The 20,714-nt window shown below is 41.7% G+C and overlaps 1 long non-coding RNA gene across 2 annotated transcripts in view; it reads right to left on the reverse strand.

The window, feature by feature from the left end:
- LOC117695318 (uncharacterized) overlaps window positions 1-20,714 on the reverse strand; it is a 114,630-nt gene that overhangs the window by 85,412 nt on the left and 8,504 nt on the right. Inside the window, exon 3 of one of the 2 annotated variants that reach the window (XR_013105968.1) lies at window positions 18,081-19,103. The exons of the other annotated variant lie outside the window; for it this stretch is intronic. This is a non-coding gene — a long non-coding RNA (uncharacterized LOC117695318). Of the gene's footprint in view, window positions 1-18,080; window positions 19,104-20,714 lie in introns of those variants that run through there. 2 annotated transcript variants of the gene reach the window in all.

The following is a 20,714-nucleotide window of genomic DNA, read 5'->3' on the forward strand; positions in this document are numbered from 1 at the left end:
AATATGCCACTCCAATATCTTGCTCCAAGGAACATAAGTAACAGATGGCCTCAGCCTGCTGTATTCTGAATCTACCATGGCATCAGTGCAGACAGACATAGCCCCTGACAAAGGCTGCTGGGAGCAAGCAGCCAGTGACTAAGTATGGCATGTATATCAATGCAGATCCATTTCTGCAGGATGTGTGTTTCTTCTGATGGGTATTTTGGGCCTGAGGCTGCTTCATCAGCCTCAAAAACCTTTCCCAGAACTGCACTGCAGTGTTAAGAATCTGTGGAACAACCTGCCTTCCCCAGGCACCAGAACTGCATTGTCTGAAGGCTCCTCCCCTTTCACTCTCACAGACATCTCCCTGATCAGTCCTCAGTGGCCAATCCCCTCCTGGCTTCTGCTTCAAAGAGAGGCCAGCCCTAATGCACCACTTTGATAAGCAAAACCAATATAAAATGCATACAATTAAAGTCCCAGTCCCATCCTTGCCTGTATCACCTCCACACACACACACAAACGCATTGCTTTAATTTCGTTATTTGTATGTCATTGTGATTTGCTATAGAAATATAATAAATATGAGCACACTTTTTAAAATTTTTATTTGAGACACAATCTTTGCTTCCAATCGTGTCCCAAATACTGGGATTTCAGGCACCCAAAAACCATACTCCACTTTCTCTTCCTTTCTTACATACAAGGGAACACACTATAAACAGTTCTCTTAACATTACTACTGGGGCTGGTGAGATGGCTCAGTGGTTAAGAACATTAGCTGCTCTTCTGGAGGTCATGAGTTCAAATCCCAGCAACCACATGGTGGCTTACAACCATCCCATAATGAGATCTGATGCCCTCTTATGAGGTGTCTGAAGACAGCTACAGTGTACTTACATATAATAAATAAATAAAAACATTAAAAAAAACATTACTACTGCTGTTGCTGCTGCTACTACTACTAATATTATTATTAATTTGTGGGTTTTGAGACAGGGTTTCTCTGCATGGCCCTGGCTGTCCTGAAACTTACTCTGTAGATCAGGCTGGCCTCAAACTCAGAGATCCACCTGCCTCTGTCTCCTGAGTACTGGGCTTAAGGGAATGTGGCCTGCCTTTTCTTAGGTTTATATATTTTATCTTCTAAGTCTCAAACATGTTTATATGTTGCAATTTTGTGTTATTCCATGTCACAGCATTCAGGAAAACTGCCTTAATCTATTTTAGTGTATTTACTTCTTTTTGGCTACATCTAATCTGCTTTGCAATGTAGCAACTGACTTACTTTTCAGTCCCTGCATGTTAAAACCTATTTTACATTTATTTATTTTATGTGTATGAGTATTTTATCTACTTGTTTATCTGTCCACCACATGCATGTAGGGTTGTAGAGGTCAGAAGATAGCAATAAATTCTTTGGAAACTGGAGTTGCTGTTGGTTGTAAACTACCACGTAGGTGCTGAGAACGGAACTAGGCCCTCTGGAGGAGCAACACATGTTCTTAATAGCTTAGCTGAAGCAGAAACTTAAAAGTCCCTTAGAAAGTCCGTTGTGTAGGATGGTGTTTTGCTGGGGCAAACACATGAAGGAGTGTTTTCCTGAAGTGGACACAGGCAAAAGGCTAAGGCAGACTCGAGAAGGAATGTTTAGCTGAAACAGACACAGGAGAGAGGATGTTCTGTTAAAGCAAGCACATGAAAGGACACGTGATAAAGGATTCTTTGCTAACAATACACCTGTATTCGTCCCCCTTACATTGTATAGGTGAGCTCCACTTGTCAGGACTCCACAGAGAGAAACGCACCAAAGACCTTCTGGTGGTGTGCTGCAGTTTTTTGATGATTCCTTGGACTTGGGCTGATTGGCAGAGTGATGTCAGCTGAGACAGATGCACGAGCTGAGGCAAGACAGGTGCTGAGGCAGGACCTGTGGGGGACGTGTGATGTTTGGAGGAAGTATAAAAAGGACTTAATGGACAGTGATGGAGGCTGAGCTTGGCTTGTTCATAGAGCTAGCTGTGCAAAACTTGTTGGTCTCGCATCTTCACTGATCTTTGCTTTGCTGAGAGAGGAAAAGTTGAGAACTTCTGGCATTCCTGCTGGTCCCTCCTGCTGAGTTCTGGCTGTCACCGCTAGTTAGCTGCACAGCTAGCTCTATAAGCAAGCCAAGATCAGCCCCAGTCTGTCCCTGCAGTTCTATTTATACTCCCTCCAGACATCACAGTGTCCTCCATGTGTCTTGCTTCACTACTTGTCCTGCCACACTTGAATACTTGTGTGTTGTTAGCAAAGAACCCTTCATCATGTGTCCTTTCATGTGCTTGCTTTAACAGAACATCCTCTGTCCTGTGTCTGCTTCAGCCAAAGCTTCTTCACTGCTTCACAAGTCTGCCTTAGCCTTTCACCTGTGTCCACTTCAGGAAAACACTCCTTCATGTGTTTGCCCCAGCAAAACATCATCCAACACAACGAACTTCCCAAAGAACCTCTAAGTTTCCACTTCACTTAGCCATCTCTCCTGCATCCAAAGTGCCTACATTTGTGGGTTTTACCCAATCTAATTTTATTCTTAAAATATTATTATTTAATATTTAATAATATTATATATTATAATATGTAATATATGATATATGACATATGCTATATAATATATAATTATAAAATATTTAGCAATATTTTATTTTTAAAATATTATTATTTTAAGATAACATATATGTTTGTGGGTAAGTGCACATGTATGCTGGTGTGCATAGAGGCCAGAAGAAAGTATCTGGTACAATGAAGCTGAAGTTCTGGGTGGTTGTGAGCAGCTTGGCATGGGTACTTAGATCCCAACAGGATCCTGTTTGTAAGAGCTAAGTACTCTTAACACTGAGCCATCTCTCTAGTCCTAGCTTTTTTTAAAGTGTTTTTATATTAGTGTGTGTGTGTGTGTGCTTGTGTGTTAGGTTTAGAAGGAAGCATCTTTATCCATGGAACCATTTTGCCAGCACATGCTTTTTGTTGGGGGTGTGTGGGGTGTGCGGTGTCCTTATTCTTCCTTTAGGTTTTACAGTTGTCCAAACTGAACTGATTTCACATTCTCTTGATTCTTAGCCCACTGTGTCTATTGTAGCAGTGGGTGTGGACTTGGATCCTTTCACCCCTCATGTCTGCAAATTTGTGCTAGTGGTGGATTCGTTTTCTGACAGCTCTTGAAATATTTATAAGTTTGATGGTGGTGGGATTTCATTTTTCAAATGGGAATTTAATCCAACTTGGATTCTTTGCATTTAGTTTTGCCATGTGTATCAGTTAGGGTGCAGTGAGGAGACAGAAACCATACCAGCGATCTGAACACAGTTCATGTAAAGAATTACTAAGTAAAGATGATCACTGAAGGGATGGAGGCCTAGGGGGATGGCTCAGTCAGCAAGACATTCGCCTGATAGTGTAAGGACCTGAGTTCAAATCCCTAGAACCCCTGGACAAAGCTAATGGTGATACCATTTTCTTATAATCCCCATGAGGATGAGACAGGCTGATGCCATGCACCTACTGGCTAGATGGCCTAGCCTATTTGGAGAAGTTCCAGTCCTATAAGAAACCTTATCTCAAAATAATAAAAAAAAAAAAAGTTAGAAAATTCCTGGCTTTCACATGTGTTTTCTTTTTCTTTCTTTTTTCTTTTTCTTTTCTTTTTTTTCTTTTTTTTTTTTTTTGAGACAGGGTTTCTCTGTGTAGTCCTGGCTATCCTGGAACTCACTCTGTAGACCAGGCTGGCCTCGAACTCAGAAATCCGCCTGCCTCTGCCTCCCAAGTGCTGGGATTAAAGGCATGCGCCACCACCGCCCGGCAGCAAATGTGTTTTCTGACTTAAGTGCATACATGAACACATGTGTATGCACCCCCCAGACATACCACCCACAAAGGATGACTAACAGAAGACTAAAAAGAATGGAAGAATAGCATTTCAAGAAGCAGCTATCTCTAGAGTTGAAGGATGGATCCAAGGTAGGCCAACACATGGGCACTGTCCTGCCCCATCCAGGCTAACATTCACACTGTTTGACAGTATAGTTTGTAGCTGGCTAGACAGTGGAAAAGCAGCGAGGTAAAGCTGGGCAAAGCTATAGACAAAGGAGCTGCTTGCCATGGTGCTAGTGAGCTGTTGGTGGTGAGCTGCTGCCAAATATCCTGTACATTGCTAACAAGGATGCTAACTGCTGGGATGCTGGCAATTGCTGAATGGTGGGCTCTAGATCTTCTATACACCACTTGGACCATAGATGCCAGGAAAAGGAAACAAGCTAAACTAGAAAGACAAGTTCCTGATGTTGTTGGGCTCTGTACTGTTTCTCCAGCACCTTTACCTGACCAAGCTTGACATTGTGAGACCTAGTAACTGCTTATAATGCTGATATTACAAATGAGGCCCACAAAAACGGGTGGGGTGGGGCAACTAGGAACTGTGAGGCCACAAACTGGTAAACGGCATAACCTGTTCTGGAATGGGCGTTAACTAGATGGGTGAACTTCTATTATGTACTTTACAGATTAGGATGACCAAATGGTGTAGTAGTATAAATTACAAGAGGAAGTTTTGGAGATTTTAAATACTGACAGTTTAGGGTTTTTCCTTTACCCCAAAGCTTTCCATATAACAACATCTGCTTGTAAAGGAGGCCCCACATGTCTGTGGCATCATTACATATACAATATGGATGTGGAACAGCTTACATTTTGGAGCTGGTGATATGCCTCAGTTGGTACAGTGTTTGCCTAGCATGCACGGAGCTCTGAGTTCTGTTCCTAGCACTTCATAAACTGGGCATGTGGTACATGCCTATAAAAGGTACAGCCACCTAAAAGGTAGTGAAGAGGACCAAGATTACAAGGTCATCCTTGGCTACAGAGTTGAAGAAGCCAGGAAAAATAAAACCTTCCGTTTTGGCATTGAAACATCTATTCTGCAGATGAATTCAGCTAACAGAAACCTACTTTGAATTTCTCATTGCTAAAACACTGACTTCCTTCTATGGAACAAAAATTCACAGACAAAATAACAGTATCTTGGGTCCTGTTAGATGGCTCAGTGGCTACTGATGCTTTATGCATAAACCTAGTAACCTGAGTTCCATCCCTACAACCCATACACAGGAAGTCGGAAAGAACCAATTCCTAAAAGTTGTCCTCTGACCTGATCTCCACAGGCATGCCCCTGCTGCCCGACAATAATGGTAACGAATTAAAAAAAAAAAATAACAGTGTATAACATTCTCCTGCCACCTTTACTCCCACCTTCATCAGACCTGTGACTCCTGAACCATACAAGTAAGCTTCTCTTCCCCCTGCTTGCTGAGCCCTCTGGGCCAAACAAAGCTGCCTTGAGAAGCCTGTTATCCCAGGAGGACCTCCATTCTCCTGCCACCTCTCCTCCCACCTTCATCGGGCTGGTGACTCCTGAACCATACAGGTAAACTTCCCTTCCCATACCCACACCCATCTTCCCCTGTTCACTTAGTCCTCTGGGTGTGCCAAGCTGCTCTGAGCAGCCTGCTAGGCCAAAGGGACTGCCATTCTCCTGCCAACTATCTGCCCACCTTTATTAGATCTACAGCTCCTGAACCATACAAACCTGTGGAACTGGAACCATGTAGACCTGCAAATTCGGAACCATACAGCCCTGGGACACCTACCAGAGGCCTCCTACACCAGAACCATCCAGATCAACACCCGACACCCCCCCCCACCTCCCAATACCTACTTCAAGAACATCTAGGGACCAAAGAAAGCAATCTATATGGCAAAAGGCCCCCAAAATAACACAAGCAACACAGCTACTCCACTACAGCTAGCCCCGGATATCTTAACATAACAGAAGCACAAGAAAATGACTGTAAATCCAATCTTATAAAGATAGAGGCCTTTAAAGAGGAAATGAATAAATCCTTTAAGGAAACACAGGAAAATACAATCAAATAGGCAGAGGTCTTTAAAGAGGAAACAAATAAATCCCTTAAAGACATACAGGAAAAGACAATTAAACAGGTGACGGAAATGAATAAAACTGCGCAGGACCTGAAAGTAGAAATAGAAGCAATAAAGGAAACATAAACTGACGAAACCCTGGAGATGGAAAACCTAGGAAAGGGAACAGGAACAACAGATGCAAGCATCACCAACAGAATACAGGAGATGGAAGAAAGAATCTCAGGTATAGAAGATACAATAGTAGAAATTGATACTTCAGCCAAAGAAAATGTTAAAGCTAAAAAAATTCCTGACACAAAACATCCCGGAAATCTGGAATGCCCTGAAATGACCTAAACTAAGAATAACAGGAAGAGAAGAAGGTGAAGAGTCCTGGCTCCAAGGCTCAGAAAATATTCTCAACAGAGTCATACAAGAAAACTTTCTCAAGCTAAAGAGATGCCTATAAATAGACACAAGGCATATAGAACACCAATTAGACGGGAACAGAAAAGAAAATCCTCCCACCATATAATATCAAATACAAAATCTACAGAACAAAGAATATTAAAAGTGACAAGGGGAAAAGGCCAGGTAACATACAAAGGCAGACCTATCAGAATCACACCTGACTTCTCACCAGAGACTCTGAAAGCTAGAAGGAACTGGACAGGTATCTTGCAACTTCTAAAAAACTACAGGTGCCAACCTAGACTACTATACACTGCAAAACTTTCAATCACCATAGATGGAGAAAATAAGATATTTCAAGGCAAATCCAAATTCAAACAATATCTATCCACAAATCCAGCTTTACAAAAAATACTAGAAGGAAAACTAAAACCCAAGGAGAATAACTAAACCCAAGACAACACAGGAAATAAGTAATTCCACATCAGCAAGAACAAGGAAAGTGTGACACACAAACACACACAAACACACACATACACATACACAGACACACACACACACACACCAGCAACATAAAAATAACAGGAAATAACAATCACTGGTTGTATAAGTTAGGGTTTTACAGCTGTGAAGAGACACCATGACCAAGGCAACATTTATAAGGAAAACATTTAATTGGGGTTGACTTACAGGTTCAGAGGGTCAGTCCATTATCACCAAAGTGGGAGCATGGCAGTGTCCAGGCAGGCATGGTGTAGGAGGAGATGAGAGTTCTACATCTTCATCTGAAGGCTGCTAAAAGACTGGCTTCCAGGCAGCTAGGACAAGGGTCTTAAAACCCACCTCCACTGTAATGCACCTACGCCAATGCCACAATACCAAATAGTGCTACTCCCTGGGTCAAACATATTCAAACCACCACACTGGTCATTAATATCTCTTAACATCAATGGACTCAATTCCCCAATAAAAAGACACAGCTAACAGAAGGGATGCAAAAACAGGATCCATTATTCTGCTGCATATAAGAAATATACCTTGGTATGATGACCAACATGGGGGACAACCACACAATTAGTGAAGAAATTGAACTATAGCCTATGATACAATTTTCCCTCTCTGTCTCTCTTTGCCTGTCTTTGTCTGTCTCTGTCTGTCTGTCTGTCTGTATGTCTCTTTGTCTCTCCCTCTCAGACATGAATAAAAGTTGAAATTTAAAAAAAAGAAATATATATCAACAATAAAGATAGACATTACCTCAGAGTAAAGGGCTTAAATTACATATCAAATCCCACACATTAACAGTGGGAGACTTCAATACCCCACTCTCACCAATGGACAGGTAATCCAGACAAACAATAAACAGACATAATCACATTAACAGACATTATGAATCAAATGGACCTAACAAACATCTACAGAATATTTCACCCAAACACAAAAGAATATACTTTTTTCTCAGCACCTCATGAATCCTTCTCCAAAATTGACCATATAGCCAGTCACAAAGCAAGCCTCAACAGATACTACAAAATTAAAATAATGCCTGTATCTATTAGCCCACCATGGATTAAAGCTGGAGACTTTAATAACAAAAGAAACACCAGAAAGCCAACACACTCATGGAAACTGAACAACTCAATGATCTCTGGGTCAGGGAAGAAATAAAGAAATTAAAGACTTTCTAGAATTCAGTAAAAATGAAAGCACAACATGCCCAAATTTATACAATGAAAACAGTGCTAACTTAGTGCCTACATAAAGAAATTAGAAATTCTCCTACCAGCAATTTAAAAGTACACCTGAAAGCTCTAGAAAACAATAAGCAAGCACACAAAAGAGGAGAAGACAGGAAATAATCAAAACCAGGGCTAAAACCAATGAGTTAGAAACAAAGAAAACAATACAAAGAAACCAAGAGCTGGTACTTCGAGAAAAATGAACAAGATAGACAACCTTAGCTAAACTAACCAAAAGACAGTATCTAAATAAATAAAATCGCAAATGAAAAGGGAGACATGACAACATACACTGAGGAAATTCAAAGAGTATTTAGGTCTTACTTCAAAGGTTTATATTCCACACAATTGGAAAATCTTAATGAAATGGACGATTTTCTAGACAGATACGATTTACCAAAGTTAAATCAAAACCACATGAACTATCTAAACAGTCCCAGAACCCCTAAGAAAATAAAAGCAGTTGTTAAAAGTCAAAAAAAGTTCAGGGCCACATGGTTTTAGTGAAATATTCTAAGAGACTTTCAAAGAAGAGCTAATACAACTCAAACTATTCCACCAAATAGAAACAGAAGGAACACTGCCACACTCATTCTATGAGGTCACAGTTACCCAGATTCCTAAACCACACAGATTCCCAAGACCCAAGAGGATAACCTTAGTCAAAATACCCAACAGTGGGGAAATGGAACCTGAAGATAGGCATGGCCCCCAGTTGAGGAATGGGGCCACTCATCCATCTCAAACTTTTTGACCCAGAATTGTTCCTGTCTAAAGGAAATGCAGGGACAAAAATGGAGCAGAGATCCATTTTTGAGATCTCTCAACTTGGGATCCATTCCATGCGCAGTCATCAAACCCCAACACTATTGCTGATGCCATGTTGTGCTTGCAGACAGGAGCCTAGCATGGCTGTCCTCTGAAAGGTTCTACTAGCACCTGACTGAGACAGACACAGATGCTTACAGCCAACTATTGGACTGAGCCTGGGGACCCCCTAGGGAAGAGTTAGGGGAAGGATTGAAGGAGCTGAAGGGGATGGCAACCCCATAGGAAGAACAACAATATCAACTAACAGGACCCCTCAATGCTCCTAGGGACTAAGCTAACCGAAGAGCATACATGGGCTAGCATGTGGGCCCCACTACATATGTAGCAGAGGACTGCCTTGTTTGGCCTCAGTGGGAGGGGATAGGCTAGGTTCCTTGGAGGTTTGATGCCCCAGAGAAGTGGGATGCTAGAAGGAGGAGGGGAGAGGGGGTGAGGGAGCACCCTCTTAGAGGCAAAGAGGAAGGTGTATAGGGTGAGAAGGGTTCGTGGAGAGGGGACTGAGAATGGGGATAACATTTAAAATATAAATAAATAAAACAATTAATAGAAAAACAAAGAAAGAGAACTTCAGACCATTTTCTCATATGAACATTGATGCAAAAATACTCAATAAAATACTTGCAAACCTAATCCAGGAATATATCAAAATCTATCATGATCAAGTAGGCTTCATGCCAGGGATGCAGGCATTTCAACATACAAAAATCAATTAACATAATCCACCATATAAACAAACTCAAAGAAAAAAAATCATATGCTCCTCTCAGATGCTGAAAAAGCCTTTGACAAAATCTAACACTCCTTCATCTTCATGTTAATAGTATTAAAGAAGTCAGGAATATAGGACCGATACCTAAACATAGTAAAAGCAATATACAGCAAGGCAATAGCCAACATCAAACTAAATGGAGAGAAATTTGAAGCAATTTCACTAAAATCAGGGACAAGTTCAATATAGTACTAGAGCAATTAAATAACAAAAGGAGATCAAGGGGGTACAAATTGGAAAGGAAGAAATCAAGGTATATTTGTGGATGACCTGATAGTATACATAAGCGACTCCAAAAATTCTTCCAGAGAACTCTTTCTTTTCTTTTTTTTTTTTTTTTTTTTTGGTTTTTTTCAAGACAGGGTTTCTCTTTGTACCCCTGGCTGTCCTGGAACTCACTCTGTAGACCAGGCTGGCCTTGAACTCAGAAATCTGCCTGCCTCTGCCTCTGCCTCCCAAATGCTGGGATTAAAGGCATGCGCCAGGAGACAATTTCTTGAAGAGAACACCAATGGCTCGGGCTCTAAGATCAAGAATTGATAAATGGGACCTCATGAAACTGCAAAGCCTCTGTAAGGCAAAGAACACTGTCAATAGGACAAAACATCAGCCTACAGATTTAGAAAGGATCTTCACCAACTCTACATCTGACAGAGGGCTAATATCCAAAATTTACAAAGAACTTAATAAGCTAGACACTGTGGTGGTCTAAATAAGCTTAGCCCATGGGGTGGCACTATTAGGAGGTGTGACCTTGTTGGAGGAAGTGTGTCACTGTGGGTGTGGGCTTCAAGACCCTTGCTCCAACTGCCTGGAAGTCAGTCTTCTCCTAGCAGCCTTCAGATGAAGATGTAGAACTCTCAGCTCCTCCTGCACCATGCCTTCTTGTATACTACCATGCTCCCACCTCAATGATAATGGACTGAACCTTTAAGCCAGCTCCAAATAAATGTAGTCCTTATAAGAGTTGCCTTGGTCATGGTGTCTGTTCAACAGTAAAAGTCTAATTAAGACAGACATCAACCACACAAATAACTCAATTAAAAATGGGGTACAGATCTCAACAGAGGAATCTGGAATGGCTGAGAAGCACTTAAAGAAATGCTCCAAAGTCCTTAGTCATCAGGGAAGTGCAAATCAAAACAACTTTGAGGTTTCATCTTACACCCATCAGAATGCCTAAGATCAAGAATTCAAGAGATAGCCGGGCAGTGGTGGCACACACCTTTAATCCCGGCACTTGGGAGGCAGAGGCAGGCGGATTTCTGAGTTCGAGGCCAGCCTGGTCTACAGAGTGAGTTCCAGAACAGCCAGGGCTACACAGAGAAACCCTGTCTCAAAAAACAAAACAAACAAAAAAAAGAATTCAAGAGATAGCACATGCTGGCAAGGATGTGGAACAAGGGAGAACACTCCTTCATTACAGGTACGAGTATAAACTTGTACAACAACTTTGGAAATTGATTTGGCAGTTTCTCAGAAAACTGGGAACAGTTAGTTCTACTTAAAGACTCAGCTATACCACTCCTGGGTATATATACCCAAAAGATGCTCTAACATCCCATTTAATCAACTATGTTCATAGCAGCTTTATTTGTAACAGCCAGAAACTGGAAATAACCTAGATGTCTCTCAACTGAAAATAGATAAAAGAAAATATGGTACATCCACACAATGGAATACTATCACATGAATTTTGCAGGCAAATGGGTGGAACTTGAGAATATCATCCTGAGTGAGGTAACCCAGAGCCAGAAGGACATGCATGGTATGTACTCACAAGTAGATATTAGGCATAAAGTACAGGATACCCATGCTACACTCCATAGACCCAAAAGAGCTAAACAAGAAGAATGGTCCAAGCAAGGGTGCCTGAGTCTCATTTAGAAGGGATACAAGACTAGCTTGGGCTACATAATAAGTTCCAGGCCAACCTGGGCTACAGAGTAAGAAATCTAAAAGTAACTAAACAATAAAAATTAATAGCTGCTGGACAGTGGTGGCACACGCCTTTAATCGCAGCACTTGGGAGGCAGAGACAGGCGGATCTCTGAGTTCGAGGCCAGCCTGGTCTACAGAGTGAGTTCCAGGATAGCCAGGACTACACAGAGAAACCCTGTCTCGAAAAACCAAAAACAACAACAACAAAAACAACAACAAAAACAAAAATAAATAGCATGTTGGTTATACTGAAGACTCAGAGCTCTCCTATATCCAGAACAACTCACTGGCCAGGGGCCCTCAGAGCAGCTGCATGTTCACAGGCACTGTAATATCTGTCTTCCTGCTGCCCTGCCACCAGCTCCTTAGAGCATGGCACTCTGAAACCCAGCACATAGACACCAAGGCTCCAAGAGGAGGGAGATGCTGTGTGAGCATCAGGAACACACCCTGTCAGTCTTCAGAGACCCCATTGATTCTCAGGGACCCTGTTATTGTGCCTCTGCTGTGAGCCTGTACTGTTTTGGGGATAGAGGGAGGGTAACCACAGTGGAGATGTGTCATTATTGGTCGAGGGTCACAATTCCTGTTCTCTCTGTGTGCTGTGTGGCCAATTGTCACAAGTCAGAGGGATACAGCCAGTCTCAAAGGCTGTGAACCCTTAATCCAAAAATCTGAAGTCCAAGGTTCTCCAAGACCTGTAACTTTCTGAAAGATGCTTGACAACATAAGCAGAACATTCTACACTGCAAAACTTTGTCTTGAGCCTAAAACCATTTTGATGTCTGAACTTCCCTGTAGGCTAAAATTTAGAATGTTAAAAAAATTCATCTTCCCAAGTGGAAGCAGCAGTTAATCAACTGAAGCGCTCTCTCTCCTGAAGCGCTCTCTCTCTCTCTCTCTTTCTTTCTTTCTCTCTCTCTCTCTTTCTCTCTCTCTCTCTCTCTCTGTGTGTGTGTGTGATCTCTAGAACCTGGTGTTATCCCTGGGTGAGTTTCCATCCCTAGAACCCACAGAATGGAGGAAGGACAGAATCAATTCCCAAAAGTTGTCCTCTGAACTGATCTCCACAGGAATGCTCCCACAATAATGATAAAATAATTTAAAACATATAACAGGGTACCTGGAAAAACCAAGTGCACAACCAAGAATAACCAAGAAAGAGCACAAGCACACTTGCTGGGAGGGAGTTCCGCTAGCTGCTTCCCTACAATTCCTTGCCTCACACTCCTGTAATCTGTAAACTACACACGCAGGAAGCAATGGGGGAGGACCACCTCAAATTCAAGGCCAGTCTGGGAAGATTCCAGGCCATCCAAGACAATTTGTAAGACAGTGCCTCAAAGAAATGAAATAAATAATCTCGCCAGGCAGTGGTGACACACACCTTTAATCCTAGCACTTGGGAGGCAGAGGCAGGTTAATCTGAATTTGAGGTCAGCCTGGTCTACAGAGCAAGTTCCAGGATAGCCAGAGATACAGAGAAACTCTGTCTCAGAAACCAAACCAAACCAAACCAAAGCAAACCAAAGCAAACCAAAGCAAACCAAAGCAAACTCCAAATTAAGACTGCAGTGTAATAGCCCCAGAGATAGTTGAGAGGAAAATACACAATAAAATAAATATATGGTTACAACTTCTATAAACCTTGAGATAAGCAAAGAGTGTATACACCTAAAAATGTGACTAGCAATACTGAAGGCATAGTAGAGCACAGTTTACACAGAATACACACACATGTAACCCATTAGTCTTGGTTGGGCACGCTCTCAGTATTCACTGCTGTGTTTCTGCCATAAACTCAAATGATGATCAGTCCAGGAGAGTCTTTCAGAGTATAGCGCATGGAAGTAAAGGATTGAAAAAGAAAAGATATATATCAAAACTGGGTATGGTGGTGTGTTGGTGCATTCCCAGTACATGGGAAGTAGACAGGAGAATCAGGAGTTCAAAGCCAATCTTGGCTACAAAGAACATTTGAGCCTGAGCTACATGAACCCCTATTTCAAAATAAGCCCCAAACTAAACAAAATAGAGATATAGTAGATTCAGATGTTGAAATAGCCACATGGCTGTGATCCTCCAAGGATAAAGATGAAGCTAATGGACGGAATAGGAATAGTAGACTAATTTTGTCAGAGCTTAAGATGTCAGTCTTCCAGATACTAGGGATCCATCAATAGCACTTTTTTTTTTTCTTTCTAAGGCATACTGGAGGCTGGTCTGAAATTTACCATGCAGCTGAGGATGACTTCTGACCTCCTGCTTGTAGCTCCCAAATGTTGGCATTATGGGCATGCACCACCATGCCTACTATCTCCCTTGAGAAATCTGTGTCTGCACTTGGGTATGTCTTACATGCTGTAACTCTTCTTTGGGAAGCCCAGAGCCATGTTTTTGGTCTTTCCTTCTGAATATCTTTCTCCATCTTAACCCCCCATGCTTAAATTAAAGTAATATTAAAATACCTTGGGCCTGATGCTCATGACAGAAGGAGAGAACCAACTCCCCAGATATGTCTCTGACCTTCACACATGCACCACACCATGCATGCACATGCACGCACAGACACACAAGTTAAAAAATGAAATAAAAAAAAAAAACATTTTTATGCCGGGCAGTGGTGGCACACGCCTTTAATCCCAGCACTTGGGAGGCAGAGGCAGGCTGATTTCTGAGTTCGAGGCCAGCCTTGTCTACAGAGTGAGTTCCAGGACAGCCAGGGCTACACAGAGAAACCCTGTCTCAAAAACCAAAAAAAAAAAAAAAAAAAAAAAAAAAAATCTAAAGCATGCAGAGGGGAATAGACTAGTTACCCATGAGGAAATGGGAATAGAACTGACAACAATCAATGCTACAAGACAATATCTTCATGGTTCTTTTAAAAGATTTATTTTATTTTTTGATTATCTGTATGTGTCTCTGTCTGGGTATTTACACATGAGTGTACCAGCCCCCCCCCCCCCCCAGGCCAGAAGAGAGCACCAGACACCTGGCAGTTGTGAGCAGCCCAATGTGGGTGTTAGAACTGAACAGTCCTATATAAGAGCAGTAAGTGCTCTTAAGCACAGAGCCCATTCTTTGGGCCCTATGACTTCAAAGTTCTTAGGGAGATTCTTTTAATCCTAGAATTCTCTACCTAGCCTCTCTAGCACTCTACCTTGAAAGTAAAATGAAAATGTTTGCACAGGCGGTGGTGGCTCACGCCTTTAATCCCAGCACTTGGGAGGCAGAGGCAGGTGGATTTCTGAGTTCGAGGCCAGTCTGGTCTACAGAGTGAGTTCCAGGACAGCCAGGGCTACACAGAGAAACTCTGTCTCAAAAAAAAAAAAAAAAAAAAAGAAAAAAAAGAAAAAAAAGAAAATGTTTTTAGTTGTTTCGATTCTTGAAGGTGCTTTTTTGAAGCTTTAACAATTATAAAATTACTCAGTGCTTAGATGTGTAAACTATGTTTGAAAGTGTTACTTGAAGATGTATTAGAATAACATAAGACTAAATCAAGCAGGAAAAACACAGAAAACAGTTCTAGCAAGATGAATAACGGCACTCGATGCTAAGCCTCATAATCCCAATTTGATTCCTGGGAGACAGGAGAAGGAAAGAACTGACTCCAAGTTTTTCTCTGACCTCCACATGGCTGCTGTGGCAGGTACACAATTCCTCATACATGATAAACAAACAAATACACTTAGAAAATGGAAATACATTGGGCCCACAAGATGGCCAAGCATGATACCCTGGGTTTGATCCCTAGGACCTACAAATCTGATATTGCTTTGGTTGGATGCAGAGTTAGAGATACGAGAGTCAATACTGCTGTAGACTCCTGAAAGAAAGTAGCAGGAAGGATGATCTCACCCTGTAGCGGTACTGCCTGTACTTATGACCTGTGACAGAGGTCCAGCTGAAAACATCACTTGTTTTCTTTTTTTTTTTTCTCTTTGGTTTTTCGAGATAGGGTTTCTTACTCACTTTTTAGACCAGGCTGGCCTCGAACTCAGAAATCCGCCTGCCTCTGCCTCCCAAGTGCTAGGATTAAAGGCGTGCACCACCACTGCCTGAAAAATATCACTTCTAAGGACCTTTAAATACTGGTTTGGAAAAGGGTTACTGGACAGACAAAAGTAGGACTTTACTGAGCACTGTGTTAGTTACTTTTCTTGTTGCTGCAATAAAATACATAATGAAAGCAACTTAAGGAAGGGTGGGTTTATTTTTGGCTCACAGCACAGTCTGTTTTGGTGGGGAATGCATGACAGCAGGCCATGCTGCAGCTGCAGCCTGGAAGCAGAGTGAGGCAAGCACTGGTGCTAAGCTCGTTTTCTCTTTTGATTCAAACGGGACCCCACCCATGCAGCAGTGCCACACCCATGTAAGAAGGATCTTCCTACCTTAAAGAACTAAATTTAGACGTTCCCTCACAGACAAGCCCAGGAGCTTGTCTCCTAGGCGAGTCTAGACTATTCATTTATTCATAAGCATTTTGGGAATTTCTTAGTAAAGAGCGAATGAAGTAGGAGGACAGGAGAGGCTAGGAAGAGGAAAGGTACCATTCCACCCTTAAGTCAACCACTTGCAGGAACAGTGCCGAGTGAATAGATTTTGGCATTGGGCAGAACCGAACTGGATCTTCTCTGTCATCAGCTGTGTGCTCTGGAATAATGGAACCTTTCCAAGATTTTTGTCTCAACAGCCTTACGATGGGGACAAAAGCTATACCCCTGGGCATGCATGCACACGAGCACCTGCACATATAAAAGTGCGCATATGCTATGCACACAACATAATCTCACACAAAACACCTTAAGAAAGCATTCTGAACATTGGATAGCCTATGCAAAGGCTTGAAGCTGCTGCCACTTTAGAATAAGCCTTGGAGGTCACAGATCAAATCCATTTGTGGAGACTAGAGAAAACCTCCTTGAAGAGATAATGTTTGAGCAATGAACAACAAAATGTTTGCTATGGGCTGCTAAGATGGCTTAGCAGATAAAGGTGCTGGATGACCTGGTATGACCCCCCCCCAAAACACACGATAGAAGGAGAGAAATGACTCCCCAAATCTGTCCTCTGGCATCACATGCATACCATGGTATGTATGTATGTATGTATGTATGTATGTATGTATGTATGTATGCATGCACTAAATTAAAGAAAAGGCAGCAGGATGGTGGGTGTCTAGTACAGCGGAGCTAGCAGCATGAACAAATGCAAGAAAAATGGGGGTTTAAATTTGGTCCAAGCACAGAGAGTACTAAAGGATGTATTAGTAAACAAAGTTGCAATGGCCTGTGTGATTTATAGTTTGGAAAAGTAAATGGAATCAGGATCTTGAAGTCCCAACAGAATGGGTTTGATTTTTATGACAGGGCATGACAGTCCCTCCATCTTGTATTCTTGCTAGGGCCATTTCAGGTTTAACTAGAATTTGATCTTTATGGTGTAGAATTAAACCATAAATTATCCAACCCTATTCTAGAAACCAAAACTCAAGATGCTGCAGTTACCTTAGCTCCTGTTAAACTGCCTGCTTGTGAAAACCTCCTCCTACAGCTAACAGCTTATCATACATAGCTTTTGTTAAAACACCTGTTTGGGTAAACCTTCCCCTCTAGCTAACAGATTATCTTGGCTTCTAGCTTCTGTTAAATTGTTTGTTTGTACAAACCTCCAGCTCCTGAGAGAGATAACAGTATGCGGTTTTTCTTCTCTTTTCTTTCTTTCTTTTTTTTTTTTTGCTTTCTTTTTTATGGCCTTTAAAAGCCCTTTAGTCTATATGCTCAGGGATACACTTGGGTTCCTAAAAATCTTAGCATGGTGCCAGCTGGCTGGAACAGACTTTCAATCAGCTATTAACTGTGTCTGAGTGGTCATCTCTGGTAGGCCCCCTGTAACAATTTCTTTTATTTTGCTGCCATATGTCCTACTGAATAGACCAGACTAACCAAATAGTTCCTTGCACACTCATGTACATGTATGCTAACCCACATTTTTTTTTTTTTTCTGACTGGAAACAACCAGTGGAAACCTGTTGGAGAGCTTCTGGAAAAGTTGTTTTATAAATGAAACGATCAATCTCCTTTTTATACCAAGTGTAGGGATCTCGTGATCATAAGCTTATGGAGCAGAGGACTCTGATACAGTAGAGATACTGAAGCAAACTCCCAATAGCCAAGGGCTTCAGACAATTTGGTATCTAAGAAAAGCCCTGTGCAGTGGCAGCCATACTTTCTAGATCTGGGACACAAATCCCTCCTAACTGATACAATGAGGGATATTTGGATTCTTTTTTTTTTTTTTTTTTTTTTTTTTTTTTGGTTTTTCGAGACAGCGTTTCTCTGTGTAGCCCTGGCTGTCCTGGAACTCACTCTGTAAACCAGGCTGGCCTAGAACTCAGAAATCCATCTGCCTCTGCCTCCCAAGTGCTGGGATTAAAGGTGTGCGACACCACTGCCCGGCTGGATTCTTTAAAATTAAAAAAGCTGGTCATGGTCATGCATGTCTGTAATCTCAGCATTCCAGAGGTAATAGTAGGAGGACCAGTTAAAGATCATCATCAGCTACATAGCAAATTCAAGGCCAGTCTGACTTTACAAGTCTATGTCTCAAAAAATTTAATTAAAAAATAGTGTTTTCCTCAGGCTGGGCTTCACTTATTTTTGCTTTTCTGAAGTCACAGCCCACAGTGTCCCAGACTAAGACACAATCTGGTATTTGGCTGAGGTCAGCCTAGGACTGGGCAAGTCTATAAATGAGCTGTTACAACTGCGTACCAGGGACAAGTGGGCTAACATTCACTTCCATGATTCATCAAAACAGGACTGGGACTAGTCTCTTCGATCTAGTTATTGTTTGTTCTATCGTAAAGATGGAATGCTGTGACATTCAATCATAACCCACAGTGTCAGATTAATGGAACGCAACATCCATGAAGAGTCGCTAACTGGCTTTTACACACATTCAGTAAGACAGACTGGTACCCTTTGCCAAGTATAAGGCAATTTTGTCTAACTTTTCTGCAGTTAGGTGGAGATTCTAAGGGCTAATTAAAGGTTGGACCCAATGTCAGGATTCAAAGTACAGTTTCATTCTCTTGTACTTGTATATCTTGGTGGCACACTCCTTTAATAATCTTCTGACAATATTCAGGAGAAATAATTTATTTATCCTTCATAAATAGCAAAACAAATCTCAAGTTTACAAGACCACTATGGGGTTTATATCTGTAACCTCAGGACTTGAGAAGCAGAAACAAAAGTAATGCAAATGCAAAGTCAGCCTGGGTCAGACAATTAAACTTCAGTTCAACCTAAACCACAGAGTGAAAACCATCTCAAATCCCAACCCTCAACAAAGCAACTATAAAACTCAGGTTATAATTTCTATTTTCTTCTGGAATAGTGCTTCTCTCTAAGCTGTATTTGGTTTGGAATTTGGAGTTTCTCTTTGATTCAGTCCATCTTCTTTAAAAACTGTAGAAAACAAAGAGATTGGGCATGGTGGTTTTAGCTGGGAGCTCAAGAGTTCATGTATATTCCTTGTAGAGCTCAGGGAATCCACAGCTGCATTGGACAGTTCAGACCTGATCTGAGCCCTTTGTCCTCAACCTTGCTTTGAGCCTAGCACAAAAGTGACTCATTTAGATGTCACTGGCTTCCCAACATTCCCCTAAATTCCATAGTCATCCTTTCCTTCCCTTCATCTGGCAGCCTAAGGCATTATTCCCATCGTCCCATGGTACTATCTGAGTTTTTGTATATCATATGTGTGCCCATGGAGGCCAGAGGAGGGTGTTGTATCCCCTGGAGCTGAAGTAACAGACAGTTGTGAGCCCTCTCACCAGGGTGCTGGGGACTAAACTTCGGTCCTCTGTTAAGGACAGCCAAGAGCTCTTAATCACAGAGCCATTTCTTCGGAACTACTCCCATAGGCTTTACACTGAAAGATACCATTTTGACAGGTACTTTAGAAATAGAAGTTTCTCAGTCAGCCTAGGAGCAGTAGTTAACCCAAAGGTGCTGGCTCTTACAGTCCTTTCTAGCTGTAATGATCCCTTGGGAGAGAGGTTATTTTCTGTTACCAATCAGTTGGCTTTATCTGTGTATCATTCCAGCTTAATGAATGGCTGGGCAAATTTATACTTTCTCACTCTGAGCTGATTTACTTTCTCAGTCCCTTTTGGTCAAGAGCCATGAAATTTATTCCCCAGAATATTATTTTGTGAAATCCAGTCAATGGAAGACCATGTAGACAGCTGGATTGAAGTCAAACTTTTCCTTTTCTTTGTGAGAGGAACTGTTAATTTATGTAACAATGACCGAACAGTAGCATTTATGAGTTAAGATAACACATTTGAACACTGCAACACAAATGTAACATGTTTGTTACAAAGTAAGCTTTGCAGTGCACTTTGAAAAGGAGTCAAGTGTATCTAAACTAAACTCAAACAGGCTGTCTTCTCTTTTCTATTTTGAGGAATCCAGAGGCAGATACCTTATGGGAGTAGTAGGTATAGCAACCTAGTTTTCTAAGAAATTTCCTTATTCCCTATAGAGTACACCAGGAAGCTACTTGGTAAGCTGGTCTATGGCAAAATGGCTATACTAAAGGAAGTTGGCTAGACAGTGAATACAAACTCAATAGTTGCTGTTCTTTCTCGCCTGAGACAGGGTTTCTCTGTGTAGCTCTGGCTGTTCTGGAACTCCCTGTATAGACCAGACTAGCCTCCAACTCACAGAGATCCACCTGCCTCTGCCTCTCAAGTGCTAGGATTAAAAGTGCATTCCACCACCACCACCACCGGGCTAAGTTGCTTTTTTACATTTCAGACAAATCGCAAACAGATTGCAGTCAGACGTATTATTAGACCCCAAAAGCAATTAAAACCGCGAGGGACAATATTAAAATTGTGGCCATACATATTATCGTAGTTGTATTACAGAGTCTCAGTGTGCAGCCCTGGCTGGCCTAGAATTCACTAGGTAGACCAAGCTATTTTAGAACTTAGAAAGATCTGATTGCCTCTTCCTCCCCAGTGCTGGGGTTAAAGGCATGTACCATTATGTCTGGCTACAGTTTTGAAG

Source organism: Arvicanthis niloticus, chromosome X (assembly GCF_011762505.2).
Source record: "Arvicanthis niloticus isolate mArvNil1 chromosome X, mArvNil1.pat.X, whole genome shotgun sequence".
Lineage (NCBI taxonomy): Eukaryota > Metazoa > Chordata > Mammalia > Rodentia > Muridae > Arvicanthis > Arvicanthis niloticus.